This window comes from Anomaloglossus baeobatrachus, chromosome 5 (genome assembly GCF_048569485.1).
Source record: "Anomaloglossus baeobatrachus isolate aAnoBae1 chromosome 5, aAnoBae1.hap1, whole genome shotgun sequence".
Lineage (NCBI taxonomy): Eukaryota > Metazoa > Chordata > Amphibia > Anura > Aromobatidae > Anomaloglossus > Anomaloglossus baeobatrachus.
In genome coordinates this window covers 35276299-35296137 of record NC_134357.1, presented here as the reverse complement: position 1 = coordinate 35296137, position 19839 = coordinate 35276299, and the positions used below count along the sequence as shown (strand labels likewise).

The 19839-nt window shown below is 50.9% G+C and overlaps 1 protein-coding gene and 1 long non-coding RNA gene across 2 annotated transcripts in view; one reads left to right on the top strand and one right to left on the bottom strand.

Moving 5' to 3' along the window:
- Positions 1 to 14705, bottom strand: part of ZFYVE27 (zinc finger FYVE-type containing 27) — a 150922-nt gene extending 136217 nt beyond the window's left edge. Inside the window, exon 1 of the mRNA XM_075348398.1 lies at positions 14603 to 14705. The gene's annotated coding sequence lies outside the window, so the exon portion shown is untranslated. The remainder of the gene's footprint in view (positions 1 to 14602) is intronic.
- The window catches only part of LOC142310756 (uncharacterized), a 104014-nt gene that overhangs the window by 11623 nt on the left and 72552 nt on the right, over positions 1 to 19839 (top strand). The gene's annotated exons all lie outside the window — the stretch shown is intronic.

Below are 19839 nucleotides of genomic sequence, written 5' to 3'. Positions count from 1 at the left end.
TGTGCCAAGGATTATTGTGGGGAGGCCAGTGAGATTCGGGGAGGTTTTATATATTCCGCCCGCGGAGGTCGGGGGAATATATACCCTACTCTCACCGGGGACCCTTCAATAATCGGCATAAGTAGTATAGCGGCCTCCTTGCTTATTGTCGGGCAATTCCATAATTGGCCTGACTATAAGAGGGGCGCTAGAGAGCGCGTCACGTGCTCTGTCTGTCGGTCGGGAGGTATAAAGGAGGGGTGACACCCACTTGTTACCCCCCGATTGTGACGTACTGGTAGCCAGCGCGGGGGATTTCTGAGTGACCCCCCCGGTGGTTTGTGACAATTATATTATATGGAGGACTATGCGGTGCAGTATAATATATGGAGGACTATGCGCTGCAGTATAATATATGGAGGACTATGCGGTGCAGTATAATATATGGAGGACTATGGGGGGTGCATTATACTATATGGAGGAATATGGGGGGTGCATTATACTATATGGAGGACTATGTGGGTGCATTATACTATATGGAGGAATATGGGGGGTGCATTATACTATATGGAGGACTATGTGGGTGCATTATACTATATGGAGGAATATGGGGGGTGCATTATACTATATGGAGGACTATGGGGGGTGCATTATACTATATGGAGGACTATGGGGGGTGCATTATACTATATGGAGGACTATGTCAGGGCAATTCTACTATTTGGAGGGCTATGGCAGGTGTATTATATTATTTGAAGGGCTTTGAGGGAGCTTTCATACTTTATGGAGGACTATGTGAGGCCCATTATACTGTATGTAAGCAATTATACAGTGTGAAGGATTGTGTGGGGTCCATCATGCTGTGTGGGGGCTATTATACTTCATGGAGGGCTGTGGGGGGGGTCACATTCAGGGATCATACTGTTGGGGTCATCATACTTTGCTGGGGTAGTTGAGGGGGTACAGTAGGGTCATCATAATTTGTATGTGGAGGAAGTCACTAAAGTCCTGAGACACCTACCAATTATTAAAAATAAAACCAAAACACCTGCTGAGTAGTGCGCAGCTCCAGCGCGTCATCCCCTGCCCCCGCCTGTATCTATGGCCCCGATTCATCTGACAAAATTATCAGAATTTATATAAAAGTGGCGTCATGTACGACAAACGCTCGCCAGTCCTGCACAGGAGGACGTTTTTTTGCTCTGGAGGTTTCCTCTTCGGCAGTCTTATTTATGTATCCCTCCTGCACTGGTTCATGTGTACAAACCTCCGTACAGGGACACAATCTGAGCACAGCACAGCTCCTAAGCCAGGGAAGAGGCAAAGGATAATATACAGCGAGTACAGCACTGGATCACAGCTGATGCTTTCTGTGAGGTAAAACATTTCCCTGCCTGTATTTCAAAAATGTTTTACCTCAAGGAAAGAATTATTTGCGACCCTGTGCTGTAATTATCTGTATACTTTTTTGCTTCCTCCCCGGCCCAGAAGCTGTGGTATGATCAGACCTTGTGCATGTACGGTCAGACACGGCCATTACACAGTACACAGCAGGGGCACATATATAAGATTATCTCACCACAGGAACATTATTTTTAATCACATCCAATTGTGGAAGTTATTATTATTATTCCAAGATCTATAGATTAAAAGCAACTTCTGTTGGTGGGAAAACTCCTTTAAGTGTCGGCTTTATCACATACAAAGGAACCTCTTGAGGTTTCTGATCTTTTTAAATGTTTGGGTTTTTTGTTGTTTTTGTCTTGTATTTAATAACATTTATTTATTGGTAATCCTCTGAGTATGCACAGCCTCTTTGTCATTAAGTTTTGGCATGTTGTGGGTTGATCACAGGGGGCGCTCATCCATAGGCCTCTATTTACATTTAAATAAATACATTTACACAATGAATTTGGCGTATTTTAGTCCAAAAAAGTCTTCATCAAGAATAATGTGTCAAACACCAGTCCATGATGGACCAGGGACGCCCCGCTCCTCTACTCTGCGCAGGGACGCCCCGCTCCTCTACTCTGCGCAGGGACGCCCCGCTCCTCTACTCTGCGCAGGGACGCCCCGCTCCTCTACTCTGCGCAGGGACGCCCCGCTCCTCTACTCTGCGCAGGGACGCCCCGCTCCTCTACTCTGCGCAGGGACGCCCCGCTCCTCTACTCTGCGCAGGGACGCCCCGCTCCTCTACTCTGCGCAGGGACGCCCCGCTCCTCTACTCTGCGCAGGGACGCCCCGCTCCTCTACTCTGCGCAGGGACGCCCCGCTCCTCTACTCTGCGCAGGGACGCCCCGCTCCTCTACTCTGCGCAGGGACGCCCCGCTCCTCTACTCTGCGCAGGGACGCCCCGCTCCTCTACTCTGCGCAGGGACGCCCCGCTCCTCTACTCTGCGCAGGGACGCCCCGCTCCTCTACTCTGCGCAGGGACGCCCCGCTCCTCTACTCTGCGCAGGGACGCCCCGCTCCTCTACTCTGCGCAGGGACGCCCCGCTCCTCTACTCCGCGCAGGGACGCCCCGCTCCTCTACTCCGCGCAGGGACGCCCCGCTCCTCTACTCCGCGCAGGGACGCCCCGCTCCTCTACTCCGCGCAGGGACGCCCCGCTCCTCTACTCCGCGCAGGGACGCCCCGCTCCTCTACTCCGCGCAGGGACGCCCCGCTCCTCTACTCCGCGCAGGGACGCCCCGCTCCTCTACTCTGCGCAGGGACGCCGCTCCTCTACTTTGCGCAGGGACGCCCCGCTCCTCTACTCTGCGCAGGGACGCCCCGCTCCTCTACTCTGCGCAGGGCCCCAGCTTTTGCCTTCCCAATTTGCACACTTATGTGCCGTTTTTTGAGTGATTGGTGAGGTACTCAGAACCCGGACCCCCATCTATCTATCTATAGGAAGTGAATTTAGTGGTCTACAATCTACATCATAGAAAAGAATACTACAAAGTTTAATTTCACTTTATGGTATGTAGACACAGCTCAGATATACCTCCGCTGAGTGTTACTGCATCACTGTTGTGGATGGGAATAAAATAAAAAAAAAAACATTCACTCACTGCTGAGAAAATCTGCAGATTATCACCCCTTAATTCAAGGAGTGCAATGTGCAGTAAATAGTTTCTACATTGCTGTGCAATATGTCCGTTTTTTGCTGCGGGTTAGCGACGCTTTTTCCGATGGAATCCGCCTAAAATAATCCGCTGCAAGTCCCTGAAGGCCGTGTGGACACAGGGTCTTTTTCCCACGTTTACGGAGCAGAAACTCTCGCAATGCTCCTTCAAATCTGAAAACACTTGATGTTTCTGCTCTGAAAATTCCGCCCTTAGCCCAACTTTCCGACAAAAACTTGTCCATTTTTGTAGTTGGGGGTTTTGGAGAATTTCTGCTGCAAAAAAAAAAATAAATAAATAATAACTCAGTGTGAACACTCCTTAGACCTTGTGCCCACAGAGCTTTTTTCTTTGCTTTTTTAACTGATAAAGAGCAAGGAAAATGCCTCCCAGCAAAGTCTATGGGAATCCTAACTTGCTGTGCACACAGTGCTTCTTTTGTCCTTGCTTTTTTTGTTGCTGAAGAAAGAAGCAGTGTGTCAATTGTTTCTGCTTTTTTTTCCCCTATCTCACTACCTAAGCATGAAAAGAAGCATGAAAGCATGATAAAGAAAAGCGTGAAAAGAAGTGTGAAAAAAAGCATGAAAGCATGAAAAAAAGCACGAAAAGAAGTGTGAAAAGTAGCCAAAAAAAAGCATGAAAGCATGAAAAGAAACATGAAAAGTGTGAAAAGAAGGATGAAATAAGCATGAAAGCATGATAAAAAGCGTGAAAAGAAGCGTGGAAAGCAAAAAAAAAAAAAAAAAAGCATGAAAGCATGGAAAGAAGCAAGAAAAGAAAAAAGCATGACGACAGCATGAAAAGAAACAAAAAGCAAGCGTGAAAAGAAGCGTGAAAAGAAGAATGAAAACAAGTAAGAAAAAAAGCAAGAAAAAAGCATGAAGAGAAGCGTGAAAAGAAGCGTGAAAATCAAGAAAAAAGCATGGAAAGAAGCAAGAAAAGAAAAAAGTATGAAAAGAAGCATGAAAAGAAACAAAAAGCAAGCGTGAAAAGAAGCGTGAAATGAAGCAAGAAAAAAGCGTGAAGAGAAGCGTGAAGAGAAGAGTGAAAAGAAACGTGAAAAGAAGCAAGAAAAAAGCGTGAAGAGAAGCGTGAAAAGAAGCAAGAAAAAAAGCGTGAAAAGAAGCGTGAAAAAAGCATGAAGAGAAGCGTGAAAAGAAGCGTGAAAAGAAGCAAGGAAAAAACCGTGAAAAGAAGAGTGAAAAGAAGAGTGAAAAGAAGAGTGAAAAGAAGAGTGAAAAGAAGAGTGAAAAGAAGAAAAAAACAAGAAAGCATGAAAAGAAGCAAGAAAAAAAAGCATGAAAGCGTGAAAAGAAGCGTGAAAGCAAAAAAAAAGCAGCTTTTTTGTGCTGGAAAAAAAAAAATAAGCATTGTGGGCACATAGCCTAAAAATGATGCTGAAAAGATACAGTCAGCGCAGGGAGGGGGTTGTTGTCACATTGTGGTCAATGCATCACAATAAACATGCGATGTCAGAGCATTCAGGGACCGGGTGGTTAATTCCTGACATTCCTCCCAAGGACAAACATTACCTTCTGACCCTATTATTTAGGAGGACAATGCCCAAATATTTATAGGTCTGCCCACAAGACATCGTCAGCAGGAAAACCTGCCCGGCTGCATTATTCCTGCGTCTGTTCTCTTATATATCGCCTACATAGAGGACGGCGCAGCTCGTTCTGTACAGAGATGTCGTTTCTGACTTTTTTGAGCCGTTCAGAAAATTTGGTGGAAAGTTTTAGAGAGTTTTTAAAACGGAAACTACTTCAGGAAACGCTTCTTTTTGTGGCTTTCTTTTTTCCTCTTTTTAGAGGATCAGTACAAAAAGCTCCTTCAAGAAAGCCCTCTGTCTGCACACACTTATATGATGAAAAAAAAGAAAAAAGAACAACCAAAATATACAACTGATCAGGATTACACTGATGTAAGTATGACTAGATTGGTAACAAGTAACGTCTATACACTTCAGGTCAAAAACAGGAAGAGATCCCATCAGAAGAAGAAGAAGTGGTGCAGCGCGAAATGCTGAAACCAGGATTGTGCAATGGTGCTGGGAATCCGCATCTTACAAGATTTCAATGAAAAAACATAAAAAGTTCTGACCGGGTAGAAAGACACAAAATATCCAATGTATATACGGCGGATATAAAAGCATGCCTGCCTGCGGTGATACAATGTAACAAGCGTGCGGCTATACAATGTAACAAATGTGTGGCGATATAATGTAACAAGCGTGCGGCTATACAATGTAACAAATGTGTGGCGATATAATGTAACACGCGTGCAGCGAGACACTGTAACACGCGTGCGGCGAGACACTGTAATACGCGTGCGGCGAGACACTGTAATACGCGTGCGGCGAGACAGTGTAACACGCGTGCGGCGAGACAGTGTAACACGCGTGCGGCGATATAATGTAACGAGCGTGTGGTGAGAATGTAACAAGCATGCAGCAATACAATGTAACAAGCGTGCGGCAATACAATGTAGCAAGCGTGCTGCGATATAATGAAACAAGTGTGCGGTCATACAATGTAACAAGTGTGCGGCAATACAATGTAACAAGCGTGCGGCGATACAATGTAACAAACATGTGGTGATACAATATATGAGCGTGCGGCGATTCAATGTAACCAATCTGGGGAGATACAATGTAACAAGCGTGCAGCGAGACACTGTAACAAGTGTGCGGTGAGACAATGTAACAAGCGTGCGGTGAGACAATGTAACAAGAATATGGTGACATAATGCAACGAGCGTGCGGCGATACAATGTAACAAGCATGCAGCATTACAATGTAACAAGCGTGCGGTGAGACAATGTAACAATCATATGTCGATACAATGTAACAAGTGTGCGGCAATACAATGTAACAAGTGTGCGGCGATACAATATAACAAACGTGTGGTGATACATTGAATCGCCACAGGCTCGTACATTGTAACAAGTCTGTGGAGATACAATGTAACAAGCGTGCTGTGATACAATGTAACAAGCGTGCTGTGATACAATGTAGCAAGCGTGCTGTGATACAATGTAACAAGCGTGCGGCGATACAATGTAACAAGCGTGTGGTGATACAGTGTACGAGCATGCGGCAATTCAACGTAACAAGTCTGTGGAGATACAATGTAACAAGCGTGCTGTGATACATTGTAACAAGTGTGCGGTGATATAATGTTACAAGCCTGCAGCAATACAATGTAAAAAGCGTGCGGTGATACAATGTAACAAGCGTATGTCGATACACTGTAACAACGTGCTGTGAGAATGTAACAAGCGTGCGGTGATACAATGTAACAAGCGTGTAGTGATACAATGTAACAAGCGTGTGGTGATACAATGTAACATGCGTGCGGTGATACAATGTAACAAGCGTGCGGTGATACAATGTAACAAGCGTGCGGTGATACAATGCAACAAGCGTGCAGCAATACACTGTAACTAGCGTGCTGTGAGAATGTAACAAGCATGCAGTGCAAATGTAACAAGCAACAATGTAACACGCGTGCGGTGAGACAATGTAACAATCATATGGTGACATAATGTAACAAGCGTGCGGCGATACAATGTAACAAGTGTGCTGTGCGAATATAACAAGCACAATGTAACAAGCGTGCGGCGATACAATATAACAAGTGTGCGGTCATACAATGTAACAAGCGTGCGGCAATACAATGTAACAAGCGCGCGGCGATACAATGTAACAAACATGTGGTGATACAATATATGAGCGTGCGGCGATTCAATGTAACCAATCTGTGGAGATACAATGTAACAAGCGTGCGGCGACACACTAACAAGCGTGCAGCGAGACACTGTAACAAGTGTGCGGTGAGACAATGTAACAAGCTTACGGTGAGACAGACAATGTAACAAGAATATGGTGACATAATGCAACGAGTGTGCGGCGATACAATGTAACAAGCATGCAGCAATACAATGTAACAAGCGTGCGGTGAGACAATGTAACAATCATATGTTGATACAATGTAACAAGTGTGCAGCAATACAATGTAACAAGTGTGCGGCGATACAATATAACAAACGTGTGGTGATACATTGAATCGCCACAGGCTCGTACATTGTAACAAGTCTGTGGAGATACAATGTAACAAGCGTGCTGTGATACAATGTAACAAGCGTGCTGTGATACAATGTAACAAGCGTGCTGTGATACAATGTAACAAGCGTGCGGCGATACAATGTAACAAGCGTGTGGTGATACAGTGTACGAGCATGCGGCAATTCAACGTAACAAGTCTGTGGAGATACAATGTTACAAGCCTGCAGCAATACAATGTAAAAAGCGTGCGGTGATACAATGTAACAAGCGTATGTCGATACACTGTAACAACGTGCTGTGAGAATGTAACAAGCGTGCGGTGATACAATGTAACAAGCGTGCAGCAATACACTGTAACAAGCGTGCGGTGATACAATGTAACAAGTGTGCGGTGATACAATGTAACAAGCGTGCGGTGATACAATGTAACAAGCGTGTAGTGATACAATGTAACAAGCGTGTGGTGATACAATGTAACATGCGTGCGGTGATACAATGTAACAAGCGTGCGGTGATACATTGTAACAAGCGTGCAGTGATACAATGCAACAAGCGTGCAGCAATACACTGTAACTAGCGTGCTGTGAGAATGTAACAAGCATGCAGTGCAAATGTAACAAGCAACAATGTAACACGCGTGCAGTGAGACAATGTAACAATCATATGGTGACATAATGTAACAAGCGTGCGGCGATACAATGTAACAAGTGTGCTGTGCGAATATAACAAGCACAATGTAACAAGCGTGCGGCGATACAATGTAACAAGCGTGCGGCGATACAATGTAACAAGCGTGCGGCAATACAATGTAACAAGCGTGCTGCGATATAATGAAACAAGCGTGCGGCGATACAATGTAACAAACATGTGGTGATACAATATATGAGCGTGCGGCGATTCAATGTAACCAATCTGTGGAGATACAATGTAACAAGCGTGCGGCGATACAATGTAACAAGCGTGCGGCGATACAATGTAACAAGCGTGCGGCGATACAATGTAACAAGCGTGCGGCGATACAATGTAACAAGCGTGCGGCGATACAATGTAACAAGCGTGCGGCGATACAATGTAACAAGCGTGCGGCGATACAATGTAACAAGCGTGCGGCGATACAATGTAACAAGCGTGCGGCGATACAATGTAAGCTCCTCGTTTTTTCTTTATCGGTGCAATAACAGATGATTGAGATTTTAAAAATTTGAAAGAACAAAAAATTCAATTTGGACTAAATTGTTTACGGTTGGGAGATTCCAGAACAGCCATTTATTATTATTCCCGGAGGCCTCTCCAGACCCCATAATACTTAGTGCCTGGTACCGCAGATCCATGGAGGGGGATCGGTGCATGGAGGGGGATCGGTGCATGGAGGGGGATCGGTGCATGGAGGGGGATCGGTGCATGGAGGGGGATCGGTGCATGGAGGGGGATCGGTGCATGGAGGGGGATCGGTGCATGGAGGGGGATCGGTGCATGGAGGGGGATCGGTGCATGGAGGGGGATCGGTGCATGGAGGGGGATCGGTGCATGGAGGGGGATCGGTGCATGGAGGGGGATCGGTGCATGGAGGGTGATCGGTGCATGGAGGGTGATCGGTGCATGGAGGGTGATCGGTGCATGGAGGGTGATCGGTGCATGGAGGGTGATCGGTGCATGGAGGGTGATCAGTGCATGGAGGGTGATCAGTGCATGGAGGGTGATCAGTGTATGGAGGGTGATCAGTGTATGGAGGGTGATCAGTGTATGGAGGGTGATCAGTGTATGATGTGTGATCAGTGTATGATGTGTGATCGGTGTGTGGAGTGTGATCGGTGTATGGAAGGTGATCGGTGTATGGAAGGTGATCAGTGTATGGAAGGTGATCAGTGTATGGAAGGTGATCAGTGTATGGAAGGTGATCAGTGTATGGAAGGTGATCAGTGTATGATGTGTGATCAGTGTGTGGAGTGTGATCGGTGTATGGAAGGTGATCAGTGTATGGAAGGTGATCAGTGTATGGAAGGTGATCAGTGTATGGAGGGTGATCGGTGTATGGAGGGTGATCGGTGTATGGAAGGTGATCAGTGTATGGAAGGTGATCAGTGTATGGAGGGTGATCAGTGTATGGAGGGTGATCGGTGTATGGAGGGTGATCGGTGTATGGAGGGTGATCGGTGTATGGAGGGTGATCGGTGTATGGAGGGTGATCGGTGTATGGAGGGTGATCGGTGTATGGAGGGTGATCGGTGTATGGAGGATGATCGGTGTATGGAGGATGATCGGTGTATGGAGGGTGATCAGTGTATGGAGGGTGATCAGTGTATGGAGGGTGATCAGTGTATGATGTGTGATCAGTGTATGATGTGTGATCGGTGTGTGGAGTGTGATCGGTGTATGGAAGGTGATCGGTGTATGGAAGGTGATCAGTGTATGGAAGGTGATCAGTGTATGGAAGGTGATCAGTGTATGGAAGGTGATCAGTGTATGATGTGTGATCAGTGTGTGGAGTGTGATCGGTGTATGGAAGGTGATCAGTGTATGGAAGGTGATCAGTGTATGATGTGTGATCAGTGTATGATGTGTGATCAGTGTATGGAGGGTGATCAGTGTATGATGTGTGATCGGTGTATGATGTGTGATCGGTGTATGATGTGTGATCGGTGTATGATGTGTGATCGGTGTATGATGTGTGATCGGTGTATGATGTGTGATCGGTGTATGATGTGTGATCGGTGTATGATGTGTGATCGGTGTATGATGTGTGATCGGTGTATGATGTGTGATCGGTGTATGATGTGTGATCGGTGTATGGAGTGTGATCGGTGTATGGAGTGTGATCGGTGTATGGAGTGTGATCGGTGTATGGAGTGTGATCGGTGTATGGAGTGTGATCGGTGTGTGGAGTGTGATCGGTGTGTGGAGTGTGATCGGTGTGTGGAGTGTGATCGGTGTGTGGAGTGTGATCGGTGTGTGGAGTGTGATCGGTGTGTGGAGTGTGATCGGTGTGTGGAGTGTGATCGGTGTGTGGAGTGTGATCGGTGTGTGGAGTGTGATCGGTGTGTGGAGTGTGATCGGTGTGTGGAGTGTGATCGGTGTGTGGAGTGTGATCGGTGTGTGGAGTGTGATCGGTGTGTGGAGTGTGATCGGTGTGTGGAGTGTGATCGGTGTGTGGAGTGTGATCGGTGTGTGGAGTGTGATCGGTGTGTGGAGTGTGATCGGTGTGTGGAGTGTGATCGGTGTGTGGAGTGTGATCGGTGTATGGAAGGTGATCAGTGTATGGAAGGTGATCAGTGTATGGAAGGTGATCAGTGCATGGAAGGTGATCAGTGTATGGAAGGTGATCAGTGTATGGAAGGTGATCAGTGTATGGAAGGTGATCAGTGTATGATGTGTGATCAGTGTATGATGTGTGATCAGTGTATGGAGGGTGATCAGTGTATGATGTGTGATCGGTGTATGATGTGTGATCGGTGTATGATGTGTGATCGGTGTATGATGTGTGATCGGTGTATGATGTGTGATCGGTGTATGATGTGTGATCGGTGTATGATGTGTGATTGGTGTATGGAGTGTGATCGGTGTATGGAGTGTGATCGGTGTATGGAGTGTGATCGGTGTATGGAGTGTGATCGGTGTATGGAGTGTGATCGGTGTATGGAGTGTGATCGGTGTATGGAGTGTGATCGGTGTATGGAGTGTGATCGGTGTGTGGAGTGTGATCGGTGTGTGGAGTGTGATCGGTGTGTGGAGTGTGATCGGTGTGTGGAGTGTGATCGGTGTGTGGAGTGTGATCGGTGTGTGGAGTGTGATCGGTGTGTGGAGTGTGATCGGTGTGTGGAGTGTGATCGGTGTGTGGAGTGTGATCGGTGTGTGGAGTGTGATCGGTGTATGGAAGGTGATCGGTGTATGGAAGGTGATCAGTGTATGGAAGGTGATCAGTGTATGGAAGGTGATCAGTGCATGGAAGGTGATCAGTGTATGGAAGGTGATCAGTGTATGGAAGGTGATCAGTGCATGGAAGGTGATCAGTGTATGGAAGGTGATCAGTGTATGGAAGGTGATCAGTGCATGGAAGGTGATCAGTGTATGATGTGTGATCAGTGTATGATGTGTGATCAGTGTATGATGTGTGATCGGTGTATGGAGTGTGATCGGTGTATGGAGTGTGATCGGTGTATGGAGTGTGATCGGTGTATGGAGTGTGATCGGTGTATGGAGGGTGATCAGTGTATGGAGGGTGATCAGTGTATGGAGGGTGATCAGTGTATGGAGGGTGATCAGTGTATGGAGGGTGATCAGTGTATGATGTGTGATCAGTGTATGGAGGGTGATCAGTGTATGATGTGTGATCGGTGTATGATGTGTGATCGGTGTATGATGTGTGATCGGTGTATGATGTGTGATCGGTGTATGATGTGTGATCGGTGTATGATGTGTGATCGGTGTATGATGTGTGATCGGTGTATGATGTGTGATCGGTGTATGATGTGTGATCAGTGTATGATGTGTGATCAGTGTATGATGTGTGATCAGTGTATGGAGGGTGATCAGTGTATGATGTGTGATCGGTGTATGATGTGTGATCGGTGTATGATGTGTGATCGGTGTATGATGTGTGATCGGTGTATGATGTGTGATCGGTGTATGATGTGTGATTGGTGTATGGAGTGTGATCGGTGTATGGAGTGTGATCGGTGTATGGAGTGTGATCGGTGTATGGAGTGTGATCGGTGTATGGAGTGTGATCGGTGTATGGAGTGTGATCGGTGTATGGAGTGTGATCGGTGTATGGAGTGTGATCGGTGTGTGGAGTGTGATCGGTGTGTGGAGTGTGATCGGTGTGTGGAGTGTGATCGGTGTATGGAGTGTGATCGGTGTATGGAGTGTGATCGGTGTATGGAGTGTGATCGGTGTATGGAGTGTGATCGGTGTATGGAGTGTGATCGGTGTATGGAGTGTGATCGGTGTATGGAGTGTGATCGGTGTGTGGAGTGTGATCGGTGTGTGGAGTGTGATCGGTGTGTGGAGTGTGATCGGTGTGTGGAGTGTGATCGGTGTGTGGAGTGTGATCGGTGTGTGGAGTGTGATCGGTGTGTGGAGTGTGATCGGTGTGTGGAGTGTGATCGGTGTGTGGAGTGTGATCGGTGTGTGGAGTGTGATCGGTGTGTGGAGTGTGATCGGTGTGTGGAGTGTGATCGGTGTGTGGAGTGTGATCGGTGTATGGAAGGTGATCGGTGTATGGAAGGTGATCAGTGTATGGAAGGTGATCAGTGTATGGAAGGTGATCAGTGCATGGAAGGTGATCAGTGTATGGAAGGTGATCAGTGTATGGAAGGTGATCAGTGCATGGAAGGTGATCAGTGTATGGAAGGTGATCAGTGTATGGAAGGTGATCAGTGCATGGAAGGTGATCAGTGTATGATGTGTGATCAGTGTATGATGTGTGATCAGTGTATGATGTGTGATCGGTGTATGGAGTGTGATCGGTGTATGGAGTGTGATCGGTGTATGGAGTGTGATCGGTGTATGGAGTGTGATCGGTGTATGGAGGGTGATCAGTGTATGGAGGGTGATCAGTGTATGGAGGGTGATCAGTGTATGGAGGGTGATCAGTGTATGGAGGGTGATCAGTGTATGATGTGTGATCAGTGTATGGAGGGTGATCAGTGTATGATGTGTGATCGGTGTATGATGTGTGATCGGTGTATGATGTGTGATCGGTGTATGATGTGTGATCGGTGTATGATGTGTGATCGGTGTATGATGTGTGATCGGTGTATGATGTGTGATCGGTGTATGATGTGTGATCGGTGTATGATGTGTGATCGGTGTATGATGTGTGATCGGTGTATGATGTGTGATCGGTGTATGATGTGTGATCGGTGTATGATGTGTGATCGGTGTATGATGTGTGATCGGTGTATGATGTGTGATCGGTGTATGATGTGTGATCGGTGTATGATGTGTGATCGGTGTATGATGTGTGATCGGTGTATGATGTGTGATCGGTGTATGGAGGGTGATCGGTGTATGGAGGGTGATCGGTGTATGGAGGGTGATCGGTGTATGGAGGGTGATCGGTGTATGGAGGGTGATCGGTGTATGGAGGGTGATCGGTGTATGGAGGGTGATCGGTGTATGGAGGGTGATCGGTGTATGGAGGGTGATCGGTGTATGGAGGGTGATCGGTGTATGGAGGGTGATCGGTGTATGGAGGGTGATCGGTGTATGGAGGGTGATCGGTGTATGGAGGGTGATCGGTGTATGGAGGGTGATCGGTGTATGGAGGGTGATCGGTGTATGGAGGGTGATCGGTGTATGGAGGGTGATCGGTGTATGGAGGGTGATCGGTGTATGGAGGGTGATCGGTGTATGGAGGGTGATCGGTGTATGGAGGGTGATCGGTGTATGGAGGGTGATCGGTGTATGGAGGGTGATCGGTGTATGGAGGGTGATCGGTGTATGGAGGGTGATCGGTGTATGGAGGGTGATCGGTGTATGGAGGGTGATCGGTGTATGGAGGGTGATCGGTGTATGGAGGGTGATCGGTGTATGGAGGGTGATCGGTGTATGGAGGGTGATCGGTGTATGGAGGGTGATCGGTGTATGGAGGGTGATCGGTGTATGGAGGGTGATCGGTGTATGGAGGGTGATCGGTGTATGGAGGGTGATCGGTGTATGGAGGGTGATCGGTGTATGGAGGGTGATCGGTGTATGGAGGGTGATCGGTGTATGGAGGGTGATCGGTGTATGGAGGGTGATCGGTGTATGGAGGGTGATCGGTGTATGGAGGGTGATCGGTGTATGGAGGGTGATCGGTGTATGGAGGGTGATGTATGATGTGTGATCAGTGTATGGAGTGTGATCAGTGTATGGAGTGTGATCAGTGTATGGAGTGTGATCAGTGTATGGAGTGTGATCAGTGTATGGAGGGTGATCAGTGTATGGAGTGTGATCAGTGTATGGAGGGTGATCAGTGTATGGAGGGGGATCGGTGTATGGAGGGGGATCGGTGTATGGAGGGGGATCGGTGTATGGAGTGTGATCAGTGTATGGAGGGTGATCGGTGTATGGAGGGTGATCGGTGTATGGAGGGTGATCGGTGTATGGAGGGGGATCGGTGTATGGAGGGGGATCGGTGTATGGAGGGTGATCAGTGTATGGAGGGGGATTGGTGTATGGAGGGGGATCGGTGTATGGAGTCTGATGTATGATGGATGATCAGTGTATGGAGGGGGATCAGTGTGTGATGTGTGATCAGTGTATGGAGGGGGATCAGTGTGTGATGTGTGATCGGTGTATGGTGTGTGATCAGTGTATGGAGGGTGATCAGTGTATGGAGGGTGATGTATGATGTGTGATCAGTGTATGGAGTGTGATCAGTGTATGGAGGGTGATGTATGGTGTGTGATCTGTAGCAGCTGTATACTCAGCAGTATACACACGCGGCCGGTGTACGGAGCAGCCCTTACCTGCCTCTCACAGGCTGCACATATTCTCTGTTCCTAGGTTGCGCTGATTCTCCAGTATTTCCTGTTTGGAGTCATTGTGACGTTCCGGAGGGAAGAGTCAGGAGTCCCCTGGCTGTGACGTCACAGGAGGCGGATCCAAGAGGCGGCAGAGAAGAAGGCTGTGTGCGGAGCATGTACTGCGGCTGCGCTGTAGAGAGAGGGGATGTAGCAGAGCCGGGCAGTGCTGTGCTATAGAGAGAATGGATGTAGAGGAGCCGGGCAGTGCTGTGCTGTAGAGAGAATGGATGTAGAGGAGCCGGGCAGTGCTGTGCTATAGAGAGAGGGGATGTAGCAGAGCCGGGCAGTGCTGTGCTATAGAGAGAGGGGATGTAGAGGAGCCGGGCAGTGCTGTGCTGTAGAGAGAATGGATGTAGAGGAGCCGGGCAGTGCTGTGCTGTAGAGAGAGGGGATGTAGCAGAGCCGGACAGTGCTGTGCTGTAGGGAGAGGGGATGTAGCAGAGCCGGGCAGTGCTGTGCTGTAGAGAGAGGGGATGTAGCAGAGCCGGGCAGTGCTGCGCTGTAGAGAGAGGGGATGTAGAGGAGCCGGGCAGTGCTGTGCTGTAGGGAGAGGGGATGTAGAGGAGCCGGGCAGTGCTGTGCTATAGAGAGAGGGGATGTAGCAGAGTCGGGCAGTGCTGTGCTATAGAGAGAGGGGATGTAGCAGAGCCGGGCAGTGCTGCGCTGTAGGGAGAGGGGATGTAGAGGAGCCGGGCAGTGCTGTGCTGTAGAGAGAATGGATGTAGAGGAGCCGGGCAGTGCTGTGCTGTAGAGAGAGGGGATGTAGAGGAGCCGGGCAGTGCTGTGCTGTAGAGAGAATGGATGTAGAGGAGCCGGGCAGTGCTGCGCTGTAGAGAGAGGGGATGTAGCAGAGCCGGGCAGGGCTGTGCTATAGAGAGAGGGGATGTAGAGGAGCCGGGCAGTGCTGTGCTGTAGGGAGAGGGGATGTAGAGGAGCCGGGCAGTGCTGTGCTATAGAGAGAGGGGATGTAGAGGAGCCGGGCAGTGCTGTGCTATAGAGAGAGGGGATGTAGCAGAGCCGGGCAGTGCTGTGCTATAGAGAGAGGGGATGTAGAGGAGCCGGGCAGTGCTGTGCTATAGAGAGAGGGGATGTAGCAGAGCCGGGCAGGGCTGTGCTGTAGGGAGAGGGGATGTAGAGGAGCCGGGCAGTGCTGTGCTGTAGAGAGAATGGATGTAGAGGAGCCGGGCAGTGCTGTGCTGTAGGGAGAGGGGATGTAGAGGAGTCGGGCAGGGCTGTGCTGTAGGGAGAGGGGATGTAGCAGAGTCGGGCAGTGCTGTGCTGTAGAGAGAATGGATGTAGAGGAGCCGGGCAGTGCTGTGCTATAGAGAGAAGGGATGTAGAGGAGCCGGGCAGTGCTGTGCTGTAGGGAGAGGGGATGTAGAGGAGCCGGGCAGGGCTGTGCTGTAGAGAGAATGGATGTAGAGGAGCCGGGCAGTGCTGTGCTATAGAGAGAGGGGATGTAGCAGAGCCGGGCAGTGCTGTGCTATAGAGAGAGGGGATGTAGCAGAGCCGGGCAGTGCTGCGGTGTAGGGAGAGGGGATGTAGCAGAGTCGGGCAGTGCTGTGCTATAGAGAGAGGGGATGTAGCAGAGCCGGGCAGGGCTGTGCTGTAGGGAGAGGGGATGTAGAGGAGCCGGGCAGTGCTGTGCTGTAGAGAGAGGGGATGTAGAGGAGCCGGGCAGGGCTGTGCTGTAGAGAGAGGGGATGTAGAGGAGCCGGGCAGTGCTGTGCTGTAGGGAGAGGGGATGTAGCAGAGCCGGGCAGTGCTGTGCTGTAGGGAGAGGGGATGTAGAGGAGCCGGGCAGTGCTGTGCTGTAGGGAGAGGGGATGTAGCAGAGCCGGGCAGTGCTGTGCTACAGAGAGAGGGGATGTAGCAGAGCCGGGCAGTGCTGTGCTGTAGGGAGAGGGGATGTAGAGGAGCCGGGCAGTGCTGTGCTGTAGGGAGAGGGGATGTAGCAGAGTCGGGCAGTGCTGCGCTGTAGGGAGAGGGGATGTAGCAGAGTCGGGCAGTGCTGCGCTGTAGGGAGAGGGGATGTAGCAGAGTCGGGCAGTGCTGCGCTGTAGGGAGAGGGGATGTAGCAGAGCCGGGCAGTGCTGTGCTATAGAGAGAGGGGATGTAGCAGAGCCGGGCAGGGCTGTGCTGTAGGGAGAGGGGATGTAGAGGAGCCGGGCAGTGCTGTGCTGTAGAGAGAATGGATGTAGAGGAGCCGGGCAGTGCTGTGCTGTAGGGAGAGGGGATGTAGAGGAGTCGGGCAGGGCTGTGCTGTAGGGAGAGGGGATGTAGCAGAGTCGGGCAGTGCTGTGCTGTAGAGAGAATGGATGTAGAGGAGCCGGGCAGTGCTGTGCTATAGAGAGAAGGGATGTAGAGGAGCCGGGCAGTGCTGTGCTGTAGGGAGAGGGGATGTAGAGGAGCCGGGCAGGGCTGTGCTGTAGAGAGAATGGATGTAGAGGAGCCGGGCAGTGCTGTGCTATAGAGAGAGGGGATGTAGCAGAGCCGGGCAGTGCTGTGCTATAGAGAGAGGGGATGTAGCAGAGCCGGGCAGTGCTGCGGTGTAGGGAGAGGGGATGTAGCAGAGTCGGGCAGTGCTGTGCTATAGAGAGAGGGGATGTAGCAGAGCCGGGCAGGGCTGTGCTGTAGGGAGAGGGGATGTAGAGGAGCCGGGCAGTGCTGTGCTGTAGAGAGAGGGGATGTAGAGGAGCCGGGCAGGGCTGTGCTGTAGAGAGAGGGGATGTAGAGGAGCCGGGCAGTGCTGTGCTGTAGGGAGAGGGGATGTAGCAGAGCCGGGCAGTGCTGTGCTGTAGGGAGAGGGGATGTAGAGGAGCCGGGCAGTGCTGTGCTGTAGGGAGAGGGGATGTAGCAGAGCCGGGCAGTGCTGTGCTATAGAGAGAGGGGATGTAGCAGAGCCGGGCAGTGCTGTGCTGTAGGGAGAGGGGATGTAGAGGAGCCGGGCAGTGCTGTGCTGTAGGGAGAGGGGATGTAGCAGAGTCGGGCAGTGCTGCGCTGTAGGGAGAGGGGATGTAGCAGAGTCGGGCAGTGCTGCGCTGTAGGGAGAGGGGATGTAGCAGAGTCGGGCAGTGCTGCGCTGTAGGGAGAGGGGATGTAGCAGAGCCGGGCAGTGCTGTGCTATAGAGAGAGGGGATGTAGCAGAGCCGGGCAGTGCTGTGCTGTAGGGAGAGGGGATGTAGAGGAGCCGGGCAGTGCTGTGCTATAGAGAGAGGGGATGTAGCAGAGCCGGGCAGTGCTGTGCTGTAGGGAGAGGGGATGTAGCAGAGCCGGGCAGTGCTGTGCTGTAGAGAGAGGGGATGTAGCAGAGCCGGGCAGTGCTGTGCTGTAGAGAGAGGGGATGTAGCAGAGCCGGGCAGTGCTGTGCTGTAGAGAGAGGGGATGTAGCAGAGCCGGACAGTGCTGTGCTGTAGGGAGAGGGGATGTAGCAGAGCCGGGCAGTGCTGTGCTGTAGAGAGAGGGGATGTAGCAGAGCCGGGCAGTGCTGTGCTGTAGAGAGAGGGGATGTAGCAGAGTCGGGCAGTGCTGCGCTGTAGGGAGAGGAGATGTAGCAGAGTCAGGCAGTGCTGTGTGTAGGGAGAGGGGATATACCAGAGCCGGGCAGTGCTGCGCTGTAGGGAGAGGGGATGTAGCAGAGCCGGGCAGTGCTGCGCTGTAGGGAGAGGGGATGTAGCAGAGTCGGGCAGTGCTGTGCTGTAGAGAGAGGGGATGTAGAGGAGCCGGGCAGTGCTGCGCTGTAGGGAGAGGGGATGTAGCAGAGCCGGGCAGTGCTGTGCTGTAGGGAGAGGAGATGTAGCAGAGTCGGGCAGGGCTGCGCTGTAGGGAGAGGGGATGTAGCAGAGTCGGGCAGTGCTGCGCTGTAGGGAGAGGGGATGTAGCAGAGTTGGGCAGTGCTGTGCTGTAGGGAGAGGGGATGTAGCAGTCGGGCAGTGCTGTGCTGTAGGGAGAGGGGATGTAGCAGAGTCGGGCAGTGCTGTGCTGTAGGGAGAGGGGATGTAGCAGAGTCGGGCAGTGCTGTGCTGTAGGGAGAGGAGATGTAGCAGAGTCGGGCAGTGCTGTGCTGTAGGCAGAGGGGATGTAGCAGAGTCGGGCAGTGCTGCGCTGTAGAGAGAGGGGATGTAGCAGAGTCGGGCAGGGCTGCGCTGTAGGGAGAGGGGATGTAGCAGAGTCGGGCAGTGCTGTGCTGTAGGGAGAGGGGATGTAGCAGAGTCGGGCAGTGCTGCGCTGTAGGGAGAGGGGATGTAGCAGAGTCGGGCAGTGCTGCGCTGTAGAGAGAGGGGATGTAGCAGTCGGGCAGTGCTGTGCTGTAGGGAGAGGGGATGTAGCAGAGTCGGGCAGTGCTGTGCTGTAGGGAGAGGGGATGTAGCAGAGTCGGGCAGTGCTGTGCTGTAGGGAGAGGAGATGTAGCAGAGTCGGGCAGTGCTGTGCTGTAGGGAGAGGGGATGTAGCAGAGTCGGGCAGTGCTGTGCTGTAGGGAGAGGGGATGTAGCAGAGTCGGGCAGTGCTGTGCTGTAGGGAGAGGGGATGTAGCAGAGTCGGGCAGGGCTGCGCTGTAGGGAGAGGGGATGTAGCAGAGTCGGGCAGTGCTGTGCTGTAGGGAGAGGGGATGTAGCAGACTCGGGCAGTGCTGTGCTGTAGGGAGAGGGGATGTAGCAGAGTCGGGCAGGGCTGCGCTGTAGGCAGAGGGGATGTAGCAGAGTCGGGCAGAGCTGCGTTGTAGGGAGAGGGGATGTAGCAGAGTCGGGCAGTGCTGTGCTGTAGGGAGAGGGGATGTAGCAGAGTCGGGCAGGGCTGCGCTGTAGGCAGAGGGGATGTACCAGAGTCGGGCAGAGCTGCATTGTAGGGAGAGGGGATGTAGCAGAGTCGGGCAGTGCTGTGCTGTAGGGAGAGGGGATGTAGCAGAGTCGGGCAGGGCTGCGCTGTAGGCAGAGGGGATCTGTCCTACAAGGACAGGAAACCTACAGGATAAAAATGTCGGTACCTCTCCCAGTATCAGTTGGTTTCCTGTCCTTGAACGGGGAACTTCCAGGATCAGCGGTTCAAGATGGTCCTTAGGGGCCGAAGCCTTCAACTTAACCCAGCCCTGGCCGGTCTGTTCTAGGGCAGTGACATGGGTCCTGCTGTGGCCCGCAGAGGTGCTGAGGGATCGCCACGCAGGCCCACGGGGGCTGTCTGTG